We start from the raw sequence: 12,868 nt of genomic DNA on the forward strand, positions 1-12,868 counted from the left end.
CGGCCGAATATTTTCTCATCGGACTTCCGCGTTTTGGTTAATCATGTCTCGAAATCGTTAAATGCACATGTCAATTCGGCGGGAGCAATTCACTTTCCCAAGCCGGAAAGCATCACCGGAGGCCCGCTTGAAGGGCCCTAATATTTTCTCATCGGACTTCCGCGTTTTGGTTAATCATGTCTCGAAATCGTTAAATGCACATGTCAATTCGGCGGGAGCAACTCACTTTCCCAGGCCGGGAAGCAACACCCGAGGCCCGCAAAAGGCGGCCGAATATTTTCTCATCGGACTTCCATATTTTGGGGGTTGGATTCTCTCCCGCATTCCAGCCCCCTGGCCACGGGTCGCTCATTCACTTTCAGCCCGGGCCTTGCCAATTTGGTTAATCAGTTAGCCATGCACCAGACTCGGCCTCGCCTTTTTCATTTATGGTTAATGATGTGCCCAGGCTGGGACTTAGTCTCTCCAGCAGCCAAAACTTTTCACTGGTTAATGAGGTGCCCAGCCCGGCACTTAGTCTCTCTCCCCAGCAAGCTTACTTGGTCGGCCGACATTTGGATCCATTTTCGGGGCTTAATCGGGTCGAATACGGTCCCTTACGCAAGGGGAGCCGAAGCCCCGGCCTCTGCCAGGCGTCAGGCTGCCGTTTTTTAAGCCCGACCAAAAACCCGAAAATTGGTTAAAAATGGAAATAAATTTCCACCCAAAAAGGGTTAAAAGTCGGTTGGACGGCAGCCCTGGTCGGTCTCTGCAGACCTGGAGGCCCTAGACAGTAATCTGGAAAACAGACAAAGTCTCGAGAAACCACCTCCTACCATTCTCCAGGTACCCCGCCAATCCCCCCTGCCAGAAATGACAAGTGTCAAATCAGCGGGACGGATTTGACTTTTGTGACCGACCGCTGGAACTTTTTTCGGCTACAGGCAGTCAAATTTTTCTCCTTCCGGACTTCCAGTACAACTTTGAACGGCCATATCTCCGCACTCCCGCGTCGGAGCCAAGCCGTTTTTACACCGTTAGACGCGGCTTCCCGTGCCCGTTCGAATGCCGCCCTGCTCGGCGGAAAAGGAGAATTTTTTTTATTTTTCGGCCGATTTCGGGAAAAAAAATTCCCGCTCTGAACTCGGATTTTTCGGCTTTAATCGTTTCGTATACGGTCCCTTACGCAAGGGAGCCGAAGCCCCGGCCTCTGCCGGGCGTCAGGCTGCCGTTTTTAAGCCCGACCAAAAACCCGAAAATTGGTTAAAAATGGAAATAAATTTCCACCCAAAAAGGGTTAAAAGTCGGTTGGACGGCAGCCCGGGTCGGTCTCTGCAGACCTGGAGGCCCTAGACAGTAATCTGGAAAACAGACAAAGTCTCGAAAAACCACCTCCTACCATTCTCCAGGTACCCCGCCAATCCCCCCTGCCAGAAATGACAAGTGTCAAATCAGCGGGACGGATTTGACTTTTGTGACCGACCGCTGGAACTTTTTTCGGCTACAGGCAGTCAAATTTTTCTCCTTCCGGACTTCCAGTACAACTTTGAACGGCCATATCTCCGCACTCCCGCGTCGGAGCCAAGCCGTTTTTACACCGTTAGACGCGGCTTCCCGTGCCCGTTCGAATGCCACCCTGCTCGGCGGAAAAGGAGACATTTTTTTTTTTCCGGCCGTTTTCGGGAAAAAATTTTCCCGCTCTGAACTCCGATTTTACGCCTTTAATCGATTCGGAGACGGTCGCTTACGCAAGGGAGGCGAAGCCCGGGCCTCTGCCGGGCGTCAGCCTGCCGTATGTAAGCCCGTCCGAAGCATGAGTTCCCACTTTTGGTTATCCAGTTGTCAATTTTAAAATTTCAGTTAATCAGTTGCCTGCTTGGTTAATCATTTGTCGCTCTGACATTTGGTTAACCAGTTGTCGATGTTCGAAATTCAGTGAATGAGTTGCCTCTTTGAAATTTCAGTTAATGAGTTGGCCCTTTGGTTACTCATTTGTCCCTGTGTCTTTTGGTTAACCAGTTGTCGATGTTCGAAATTCAGTTAATGAGTTGCCTCCTTGGTTACTCATTTGTCGCTCTGGCTTTTGGTTAACCAGTTGTCGATGTTCAAAATTACAGTTAATGAGTTGCCTCTTTGAAATTTCAGTTAATGAGTTGGCCCTTTGGTTACTCATTTGTCCCTGTGTCTTTTGGTTAACCAGTTGTCGATGTTCGAAATTCAGTTAATGAGTTGCCTCCTTGGTTAATCATTTGTCGCTCTGACTCTTGGTTAACCAGTTGTCGATGTTCAAAATTTCAGTTAATGAGCTGCTCTTATGTTCTATGATTTCCTACCTTGACAACTCATTAACCAGTGTTTCAAACAATGCACCAGGCCATTTGACGACCCCAACTCGGTTCCACAAGCGGGAAAGCAGCACCCCAAGGCCCGGTAAGGGGGCCGAATACATTCCCATCGTGAATTCCGTCCCAAATGTGAATGACAAGTTTTCAGTTAATCAGTTGCCTGCTTGGTTACTCATTTGTCGCTCTGACATTTGGTTAACCAGTTGTCGATGTTCAAATTTCAGTTAATGAGTAGCCTCTTTGAAATTTCAGTTAATGAGTTGGCCCTTTGGTTACTCATTTGTCCCTGTGTCTTTTGGTTACCCAGTTGTCGATGTTCGAAATTCAGTTAATGAGTTGCCTCCTTGGTTAATCATTTGTCGCTCTGGCTTTTGGTTAACCAGTTGTCGATGTTCAAAATTATAGTTAATGAGTTGCCTCTTTGAAATTTCAGTTAATGAGTTGGCCCTTTGGTTACTCATTTGTCCCTGTGTCTTTTGGTTAACCAGTTGTCGATGTTCGAAATTCAGTTAATGAGTTGCCTCCTTGGTTAATCATTTGTCGCTCTGGCTTTTGGTTAACCAGTTGTCGATGTTCAAAATTTCAGTTAATGAGCTGCTCTTATGTTCTATGATTTCCGACCTTGACAACTCATTAACCAGTGTTTCAAACAATGCACCAGGCCATTTGACGACCCCAACTCGGTTCCACAAGCGGGAAAGCAGCACCCCAAGGCCCGGTAAGGGGGCCGAATACATTCCCATCGTGAATTCCGTCCCAAATGTGAATGACAAGTTTTCAGTTAATCAGTTGCCTGCTTGGTTACTCATTTGTCGCTCTGACATTTGGTTAACCAGTTGTCGATGTTCAAATTTCAGTTAATGAGTAGCCTCTTTGAAATTTCAGTTAATGAGTTGGCCCTTTGGTTACTCATTTGTCCCTGTGTCTTTTGGTTACCCAGTTGTCGATGTTCGAAATTCAGTTAATGAGTTGCCTCCTTGGTTAATCATTTGTCGCTCTGGCTTTTGGTTAACCAGTTGTCGATGTTCAAAATTTCAGTTATTGAGTTGCCTCTTTGAAATTTCAGTTAATGAGTTGGCCCTTTGGTTACTCATTTGTCCCTGTGTCTTTTGGTTAACCAGTTGTCGATGTTCGAAATTCAGTTAATGAGTTGCCTCCTTGGTTAATCATTTGTCGCCCTGACTCTTGGTTAACCAGTTGTCGATGTTCGAAATTCAGTTACTGAGTTGCCTCCTTGGTTAATCATTTGTCGCTCTGACATTTGGTTAACCAGTTGTCGATGTTCGAAATTCAGTTAATGAGTTGCCTCCTTGGTTAATCATTTGTCGCTCTGGCTTTTGGTTAACCAGTTGTCGATGTTCAAAATTACAGTTAATGAGTTGCCTCTTTGAAATTTCAGTTAATGAGTTGGCCCTTTGGTTACTCATTTGTCCCTGTGTCTTTTGGTTAACCAGTTGTCGATGTTCGAAATTCAGTTACTAAGTTGCCTCCTTGGTTAATCATTTGTCGCTCTGGCTTTTGGTTAACCAGTTGTCGATGTTCAAAATTTCAGTTAATGAGCTGCTCTTATGTTCTATGATTTCCGACCTTGACAACTCATTAACCAGTGTTTCAAACAATGCACCAGGCCATTTGACGACCCCAACTCGGTTCCACAAGCGGGAAAGCAGCACCCCAAGGCCCGGTAAGGGGGCCGAATACATTCCCATCGTGAATTCCGTCCCAAATGTGAATGACAAGTTTTCAGTTAATCAGTTGCCTGCTTGGTTACTCATTTGTCGCTCTGACATGTGGTTAACCAGTTGTCGATGTTCAAAATTTCAGTTAATGAGTTGCCTCTTTGAAATTTCAGTTAATGAGTTGGCCCTTTGGTTACTCATTTGTCCCTGTGTCTTTTGGTTACCCAGTTGTCGATGTTCGAAATTCAGTTAATGAGTTGCCTCCTTGGTTAATCATTTGTCGCCCTGACTCTTGGTTAGCCAGTTGTCGATGTTCGAAATTCAGTTAATGAGTTGCCTCCTTGGTTAATCATTTGTCGCTCTGACTCTTGGTTAACCAGTTGTCGATGTTCGAAATTCAGTTAATGAGTTGCCTCCTTGGTTAATCATTTGTCGCTCTGGCTTTTGGTTAACCAGTTGTCGATGTTCAAAATTTCAGTTAATGAGTTGCCTCTTTGAAATTTCAGTTAATGAGTTGGCCCTTTGGTTACTCATTTGTCCCTGTGTCTTTTGGTTAACCAGTTGTCGATGTTCGAAATTCAGTTAATGAGTTGCCTCCTTGGTTAATCATTTGTCGCTCTGGCTTTTGGTTAACCAGTTGTCGATGTTCAAAATTTCAGTTAATGAGCTGCTCTTATGTTCTATGATTTCCTACCTTGACAACTCATTAACCAGTGTTTCAAACAATGCACCAGGCCATTTGACGACCCCAACTCGGTTCCACAAGCGGGAAAGCAGCACCCCAAGGCCCGGTAAGGGGGCCGAATACATTCCCATCGTGAATTCCGTCCCAAATGTGAATGACAAGTTTTCAGTTAATCAGATGCCTGCTTGGTTACTCATTTGTCGCTCTGACATTTGGTTAACCAGTTGTCGATGTTCAAATTTCAGTTAATGAGTAGCCTCTTTGAAATTTCAGTTAATGAGTTGGCCCTTTGGTTACTCATTTGTCCCTGTGTCTTTTGGTTACCCAGTTGTCGATGTTCGAAATTCAGTTAATGAGTTGCCTCCTTGGTTAATCATTTGTCGCTCTGGCTTTTGGTTAACCAGTTGTCGATGTTCAAAATTACAGTTAATGAGTTGCCTCTTTGAAATTTCAGTTAATGAGTTGGCCCTTTGGTTACTCATTTGTCCCTGTGTCTTCTGGTTAACCAGTTGTCGATGTTCGAAATTCAGTTAATGAGTTGCCTCCTTGGTTAATCATTTGTCGCTCTGGCTTTTGGTTAACCAGTTGTCGATGTTCAAAATTTCAGTTAATGAGCTGCTCTTATGTTCTATGATTTCCGACCTTGACAACTCATTAACCAGTGTTTCAAACAATGCACCAGGCCATTTGACGACCCCAACTCGGTTCCACAAGCGGGAAAGCAGCACTCCAAGGCCCGGTAAGGGGGCCGAATACATTCCCATCGTGAATTCCGTCCCAAATGTGAATGACAAGTTTTCAGTTAATCAGTTGCCTGCTTGGTTACTCATTTGTCGCTCTGACATTTGGTTAACCAGTTGTCGATGTTCAAAATTTCAGTTAATGAGTTGCCTCTTTGAAATTTCAGTTAATGAGTTGGCCCTTTGGTTACTCATTTGTCCCTGTGTCTTTTGGTTACCCAGTTGTCGATGTTCGAAATTCAGTTAATGAGTTGCCTCCTTGGTTAATCATTTGTCGCCCTGACTCTTGGTTAACCAGTTGTCGATGTTCGAAATTCAGTTAATGAGTTGCCTCCTTGGTTAATCATTTGTCGCTCTGACTCTTGGTTAACCAGTTGTCGATGTTCGAAATTCAGTTAATGAGTTGCCTCCTTGGTTAATCATTTGTCGCTCTGGCTTTTGGTTAACCAGTTGTCGATGTTCAAAATTTCAGTTAATGAGTTGCCTCTTTGAAATTTCAGTTAATGAGTTGGCCCTTTGGTGACTCATTTGTCCCTGTGTCTTTTGGTTAACCAGTTGTCGATGTTCGAAATTCAGTTAATGAGTTGCCTCCTTGGTTAATCATTTGTCGCTCTGGCTTTTGGTTAACCAGTTGTCGATGTTCAAAATTTCAGTTAATGAGCTGCTCTTATGTTCTATGATTTCCTACCTTGACAACTCATTAACCAGTGTTTCAAACAATGCACCAGGCCATTTGACGACCCCAACTCGGTTCCACAAGCGGGAAAGCAGCACCCCAAGGCCCGGTAAGGGGGCCGAATACATTCCCATCGTGAATTCCGTCCCAAATGTGAATGACAAGTTTTCAGTTAATCAGTTGCCTGCTTGGTTACTCATTTGTCGCTCTGACATTTGGTTAACCAGTTGTCGATGTTCAAATTTCAGTTAATGAGTAGCCTCTTTGAAATTTCAGTTAATGAGTTGGCCCTTTGGTTACTCATTTGTCCCTGTGTCTTTTGGTTACCCAGTTGTCGATGTTCGAAATTCAGTTAATGAGTTGCCTCCTTGGTTAATCATTTGTCGCTCTGGCTTTTGGTTAACCAGTTGTCGATGTTCAAAATTTCAGTTATTGAGTTGCCTCTTTGAAATTTCAGTTAATGAGTTGGCCCTTTGGTTACTCATTTGTCCCTGTGTCTTTTGGTTAACCAGTTGTCGATGTTCGAAATTCAGTTAATGAGTTGCCTCCTTGGTTAATCATTTGTCGCTCTGGCTTTTGGTTAACCAGTTGTCGATGTTCAAAATTTCAGTTAATGAGCTGCTCTTATGTTCTATGATTTCCGACCTTGACAACTCATTAACCAGTGTTTCAAACAATGCACCAGGCCATTTGACGACCCCAACTCGGTTCCACAAGCGGGAAAGCAGCACCCCAAGGCCCGGTAAGGGGGCCGAATACATTCCCATCGTGAATTCCGTCCCAAATGTGAATGACAAGTTTTCAGTTAATCAGTTGCCTGCTTGGTTACTCATTTGTCGCTCTGACATTTGGTTAACCAGTTGTCGATGTTCAAAATTTCAGTTAATGAGTTGCCTCTTTGAAATTTCAGTTAATGAGTTGGCCCTTTGGTTACTCATTTGTCCCTGTGTCTTTTGGTTACCCAGTTGTCGATGTTCGAAATTCAGTTAATGAGTTGCCTCCTTGGTTAATCATTTGTCGCCCTGACTCTTGGTTAACCAGTTGTCGATGTTCGAAATTCAGTTAATGAGTTGCCTCCTTGGTTAATCATTTGTCGCTCTGACATTTGGTTAACCAGTTGTCGATGTTCGAAATTCAGTTAATGAGTTGCCTCCTTGGTTAATCATTTGTCGCTCTGGCTTTTGGTTAACCAGTTGTCGATGTTCAAAATTTCAGTTATTGAGTTGCCTCTTTGAAATTTCAGTTAATGAGTTGGCCCTTTGGTGACTCATTTGTCCCTGTGTCTTTTGGTTAACCAGTTGTCGATGTTCGAAATTCAGTTAATGAGTTGCCTCCTTGGTTAATCATTTGTCGCTCTGGCTTTTGGTTAACCAGTTGTCGATGTTCAAAATTACAGTTAATGAGTTGCCTCTTTGAAATTTCAGTTAATGAGTTGGCCCTTTGGTTACTCATTTGTCCCTGTGTCTTTTGGTTAACCAGTTGTCGATGTTCGAAATTCAGTTACTAAGTTGCCTCCTTGGTTACTCATTTGTCGCTCTGGCTTTTGGTTAACCAGTTGTCGATGTTCAAAATTTCAGTTAATGAGCTGCTCTTATGTTCTATGATTTCCGACCTTGACAACTCATTAACCAGTGTTTCAAACAATGCACCAGGCCATTTGACGACCCCAACTCGGTTCCACAAGCGGGAAAGCAGCACCCCAAGGCCCGGTAAGGGGGCCGAATACATTCCCATCGTGAATTCCGTCCCAAATGTGAATGACAAGTTTTCAGTTAATCAGTTGCCTGCTTGGTTACTCATTTGTCGCTCTGACATTTGGTTAACCAGTTGTCGATGTTCAAATTTCAGTTAATGAGTAGCCTCTTTGAAATTTCAGTTAATGAGTTGGCCCTTTGGTTACTCATTTGTCCCTGTGTCTTTTGGTTACCCAGTTGTCGATGTTCGAAATTCAGTTAATGAGTTGCCTCCTTGGTTAATCATTTGTCGCTCTGGCTTTTGGTTAACCAGTTGTCGATGTTCAAAATTACAGTTAATGAGTTGCCTCTTTGAAATTTCAGTTAATGAGTTGGCCCTTTGGTTACTCATTTGTCCCTGTGTCTTTTGGTTAACCAGTTGTCGATGTTCGAAATTCAGTTAATGAGTTGCCTCCTTGGTTAATCATTTGTCGCTCTGGCTTTTGGTTAACCAGTTGTCGATGTTCAAAATTTCAGTTAATGAGCTGCTCTTATGTTCTATGATTTCCGACCTTGACAACTCATTAACCAGTGTTTCAAACAATGCACCAGGCCATTTGACGACCCCAACTCGGTTCCACAAGCGGGAAAGCAGCACCCCAAGGCCCGGTAAGGGGGCCGAATACATTCCCATCGTGAATTCCGTCCCAAATGTGAATGACAAGTTTTCAGTTAATCAGTTGCCTGCTTGGTTACTCATTTGTCGCTCTGACATTTGGTTAACCAGTTGTCGATGTTCAAATTTCAGTTAATGAGTAGCCTCTTTGAAATTTCAGTTAATGAGTTGGCCCTTTGGTTACTCATTTGTCCCTGTGTCTTTTGGTTACCCAGTTGTCGATGTTCGAAATTCAGTTAATGAGTTGCCTCCTTGGTTAATCATTTGTCGCTCTGGCTTTTGGTTAACCAGTTGTCGATGTTCAAAATTTCAGTTAATGAGCTGCTCTTATGTTCTATGATTTCCTACCTTGACAACTCATTAACCAGTGTTTCAAACAATGCACCAGGCCATTTGACGACCCCAACTCGGTTCCACAAGCGGGAAAGCAGCACCCCAAGGCCCGGTAAGGGGGCCGAATACATTCCCATCGTGAATTCCGTCCCAAATGTGAATGACAAGTTTTCAGTTAATCAGTTGCCTGCTTGGTTACTCATTTGTCGCTCTGACATTTGGTTAACCAGTTGTCGATGTTCAAAATTTCAGTTAATGAGTAGCCTCTTTGAAATTTCAGTTAATGAGTTGGCCCTTTGGTTACTCATTTGTCCCTGTGTCTTTTGGTTACCCAGTTGTCGATGTTCGAAATTCAGTTAATGAGTTGCCTCCTTGGTTAATCATTTGTCGCTCTGGCTTTTGGTTAACCAGTTGTCGATGTTCAAAATTACAGTTAATGAGTTGCCTCTTTGAAATTTCAGTTAATGAGTTGGCCCTTTGGTTACTCATTTGTCCCTGTGTCTTTTGGTTAACCAGTTGTCGATGTTCGAAATTCAGTTAATGAGTTGCCTCCTTGGTTAATCATTTGTCGCTCTGGCTTTTGGTTAACCAGTTGTCGATGTTCAAAATTTCAGTTAATGAGCTGCTCTTATGTTCTATGATTTCCGACCTTGACAACTCATTAACCAGTGTTTCAAACAATGCACCAGGCCATTTGACGACCCCAACTCGGTTCCACAAGCGGGAAAGCAGCACCCCAAGGCCCGGTAAGGGGGCCGAATACATTCCCATCGTGAATTCCGTCCCAAATGTGAATGACAAGTTTTCAGTTAATCAGTTGCCTGCTTGGTTACTCATTTGTCGCTCTGACATTTGGTTAACCAGTTGTCGATGTTCAAATTTCAGTTAATGAGTAGCCTCTTTGAAATTTCAGTTAATGAGTTGGCCCTTTGGTTACTCATTTGTCCCTGTGTCTTTTGGTTACCCAGTTGTCGATGTTCGAAATTCAGTTAATGAGTTGCCTCCTTGGTTAATCATTTGTCGCTCTGGCTTTTGGTTAACCAGTTGTCGATGTTCAAAATTTCAGTTAATGAGCTGCTCTTATGTTCTATGATTTCCTACCTTGACAACTCATTAACCAGTGTTTCAAACAATGCACCAGGCCATTTGACGACCCCAACTCGGTTCCACAAGCGGGAAAGCAGCACCCCAAGGCCCGGTAAGGGGGCCGAATACATTCCCATCGTGAATTCCGTCCCAAATGTGAATGACAAGTTTTCAGTTAATCAGTTGCCTGCTTGGTTACTCATTTGTCGCTCTGACATTTGGTTAACCAGTTGTCGATGTTCAAAATTTCAGTTAATGAGTAGCCTCTTTGAAATTTCAGTTAATGAGTTGGCCCTTTGGTTACTCATTTGTCCCTGTGTCTTTTGGTTACCCAGTTGTCGATGTTCGAAATTCAGTTAATGAGTTGCCTCCTTGGTTAATCATTTGTCGCCCTGACTCTTGGTTAACCAGTTGTCGATGTTCAAAATTACAGTTAATGAGTTGCCTCTTTGAAATTTCAGTTAATGAGTTGGCCCTTTGGTTACTCATTTGTCCCTGTGTCTTTTGGTTAACCAGTTGTCGATGTTCGAAATTCAGTTAATGAGTTGCCTCCTTGGTTAATCATTTGTCGCTCTGGCTTTTGGTTATCAAGTTGTCGATGTTCAAAATTTCAGTTAATGAGCTGCTCTTATGTTCTATGATTTCCGACCTTGACAACTCATTAACCAGTGTTTCAAACAATGCACCAGGCCATTTGACGACCCCAACTCGGTTCCACAAGCGGGAAAGCAGCACCCCAAGGCCCGGTAAGGGGGCCGAATACATTCCCATCGTGAATTCCGTCCCAAATGTGAATGACAAGTTTTCAGTTAATCAGTTGCCTGCTTGGTTACTCATTTGTCGCTCTGACATTTGGTTAACCAGTTGTCGATGTTCAAAATTTCAGTTAATGAGTTGCCTCTTTGAAATTTCAGTTAATGAGTTGGCCCTTTGGTTACTCATTTGTCCCTGTGTCTTTTGGTTACCCAGTTGTCGATGTTCGAAATTCAGTTAATGAGTTGCCTCCTTGGTTAATCATTTGTCGCCCTGACTCTTGGTTAACCAGTTGTCGATGATCGAAATTCAGTTAATGAGTTGCCTCCTTGGTTAATCATTTGTCGCTCTGACTCTTGGTTAACCAGTTGTCGATGTTCGAAATTCAGTTACTGAGTTGCCTCCTTGGTTAATCATTTGTCGCTCTGGCTTTTGGTTAACCAGTTGTCGATGTTCAAAATTTCAGTTAATGAGTTGCCTCTTTGAAATTTCAGTTAATGAGTTGGCCCTTTGGTGACTCATTTGTCCCTGTGTCTTTTGGTTAACCAGTTGTCGATGTTCGAAATTCAGTTAATGAGTTGCCTCCTTGGTTAATCATTTGTCGCTCTGGCTTTTGGTTAACCAGTTGTCGATGTTCAAAATTTCAGTTAATGAGCTGCTCTTATGTTCTATGATTTCCGACCTTGACAACTCATTAACCAGTGTTTCAAACAATGCACCAGGCCATTTGACGACCCCAACTCGGTTCCACAAGCGGGAAAGCAGCACCCCAAGGCCCGGTAAGGGGGCCGAATACATTCCCATCGTGAATTCCGTCCCAAATGTGAATGACAAGTTTTCAGTTAATCAGTTGCCTGCTTGGTTACTCATTTGTCGCTCTGACATTTGGTTAACCAGTTGTCGATGTTCAAAATTTCAGTTAATGAGTTGCCTCTTTGAAATTTCAGTTAATGAGTTGGCCCTTTGGTTACTCATTTGTCCCTGTGTCTTTTGGTTAACCAGTTGTCGATGTTCGAAATTCAGTTAATGAGTTGCCTCCTTGGTTAATCATTTGTCGCTCTGGCTTTTGGTTATCAAGTTGTCGATGTTCAAAATTTCAGTTAATGAGCTGCTCTTATGTTCTATGATTTCCGACCTTGACAACTCATTAACCAGTGTTTCAAACAATGCACCAGGCCATTTGACGACCCCAACTCGGTTCCACAAGCGGGAAAGCAGCACCCCAAGGCCCGGTAAGGGGGCCGAATACATTCCCATCGTGAATTCCGTCCCAAATGTGAATGACAAGTTTTCAGTTAATCAGTTGCCTGCTTGGTTACTCATTTGTCGCTCTGACATTTGGTTAACCAGTTGTCGATGTTCAAAATTTCAGTTAATGAGTAGCCTCTTTGAAATTTCAGTTAATGAGTTGGCCCTTTGGTTACTCATTTGTCCCTGTGTCTTTTGGTTACCCAGTTGTCGATGTTCGAAATTCAGTTAATGAGTTGCCTCCTTGGTTAATCATTTGTCGCTCTGGCTTTTGGTTAACCAGTTGTCGATGTTCAAAATTACAGTTAATGAGTTGCCTCTTTGAAATTTCAGTTAATGAGTTGGCCCTTTGGTTACTCATTTGTCCCTGTGTCTTTTGGTTAACCAGTTGTCGATGTTCGAAATTCAGTTAATGAGTTGCCTCCTTGGTTAATCATTTGTCGCTCTGGCTTTTGGTTAACCAGTTGTCGATGTTCAAAATTTCAGTTAATGAGCTGCTCTTATGTTCTATGATTTCCGACCTTGACAACTCATTAACCAGTGTTTCAAACAATGCACCAGGCCATTTGACGACCCCAACTCGGTTCCACAAGCGGGAAAGCAGCACCCCAAGGCCCGGTAAGGGGGCCGAATACATTCCCATCGTGAATTCCGTCCCAAATGTGAATGACAAGTTTTCAGTTAATCAGTTGCCTGCTTGGTTACTCATTTGTCGCTCTGACATTTGGTTAACCAGTTGTCGATGTTCAAATTTCAGTTAATGAGTAGCCTCTTTGAAATTTCAGTTAATGAGTTGGCCCTTTGGTTACTCATTTGTCCCTGTGTCTTTTGGTTACCCAGTTGTCGATGTTCGAAATTCAGTTAATGAGTTGCCTCCTTGGTTAATCATTTGTCGCTCTGGCTTTTGGTTAACCAGTTGTCGATGTTCAAAATTTCAGTTAATGAGCTGCTCTTATGTTCTATGATTTCCTACCTTGACAACTCATTAACCAGTG

Source organism: Somniosus microcephalus, unplaced genomic scaffold (genome assembly GCF_052327205.1).
Source record: "Somniosus microcephalus isolate GS21.2 unplaced genomic scaffold, FLI_Smic_1.0 scaffold551, whole genome shotgun sequence".
Taxonomy (NCBI): Eukaryota; Metazoa; Chordata; class Chondrichthyes; order Squaliformes; family Somniosidae; genus Somniosus; species Somniosus microcephalus.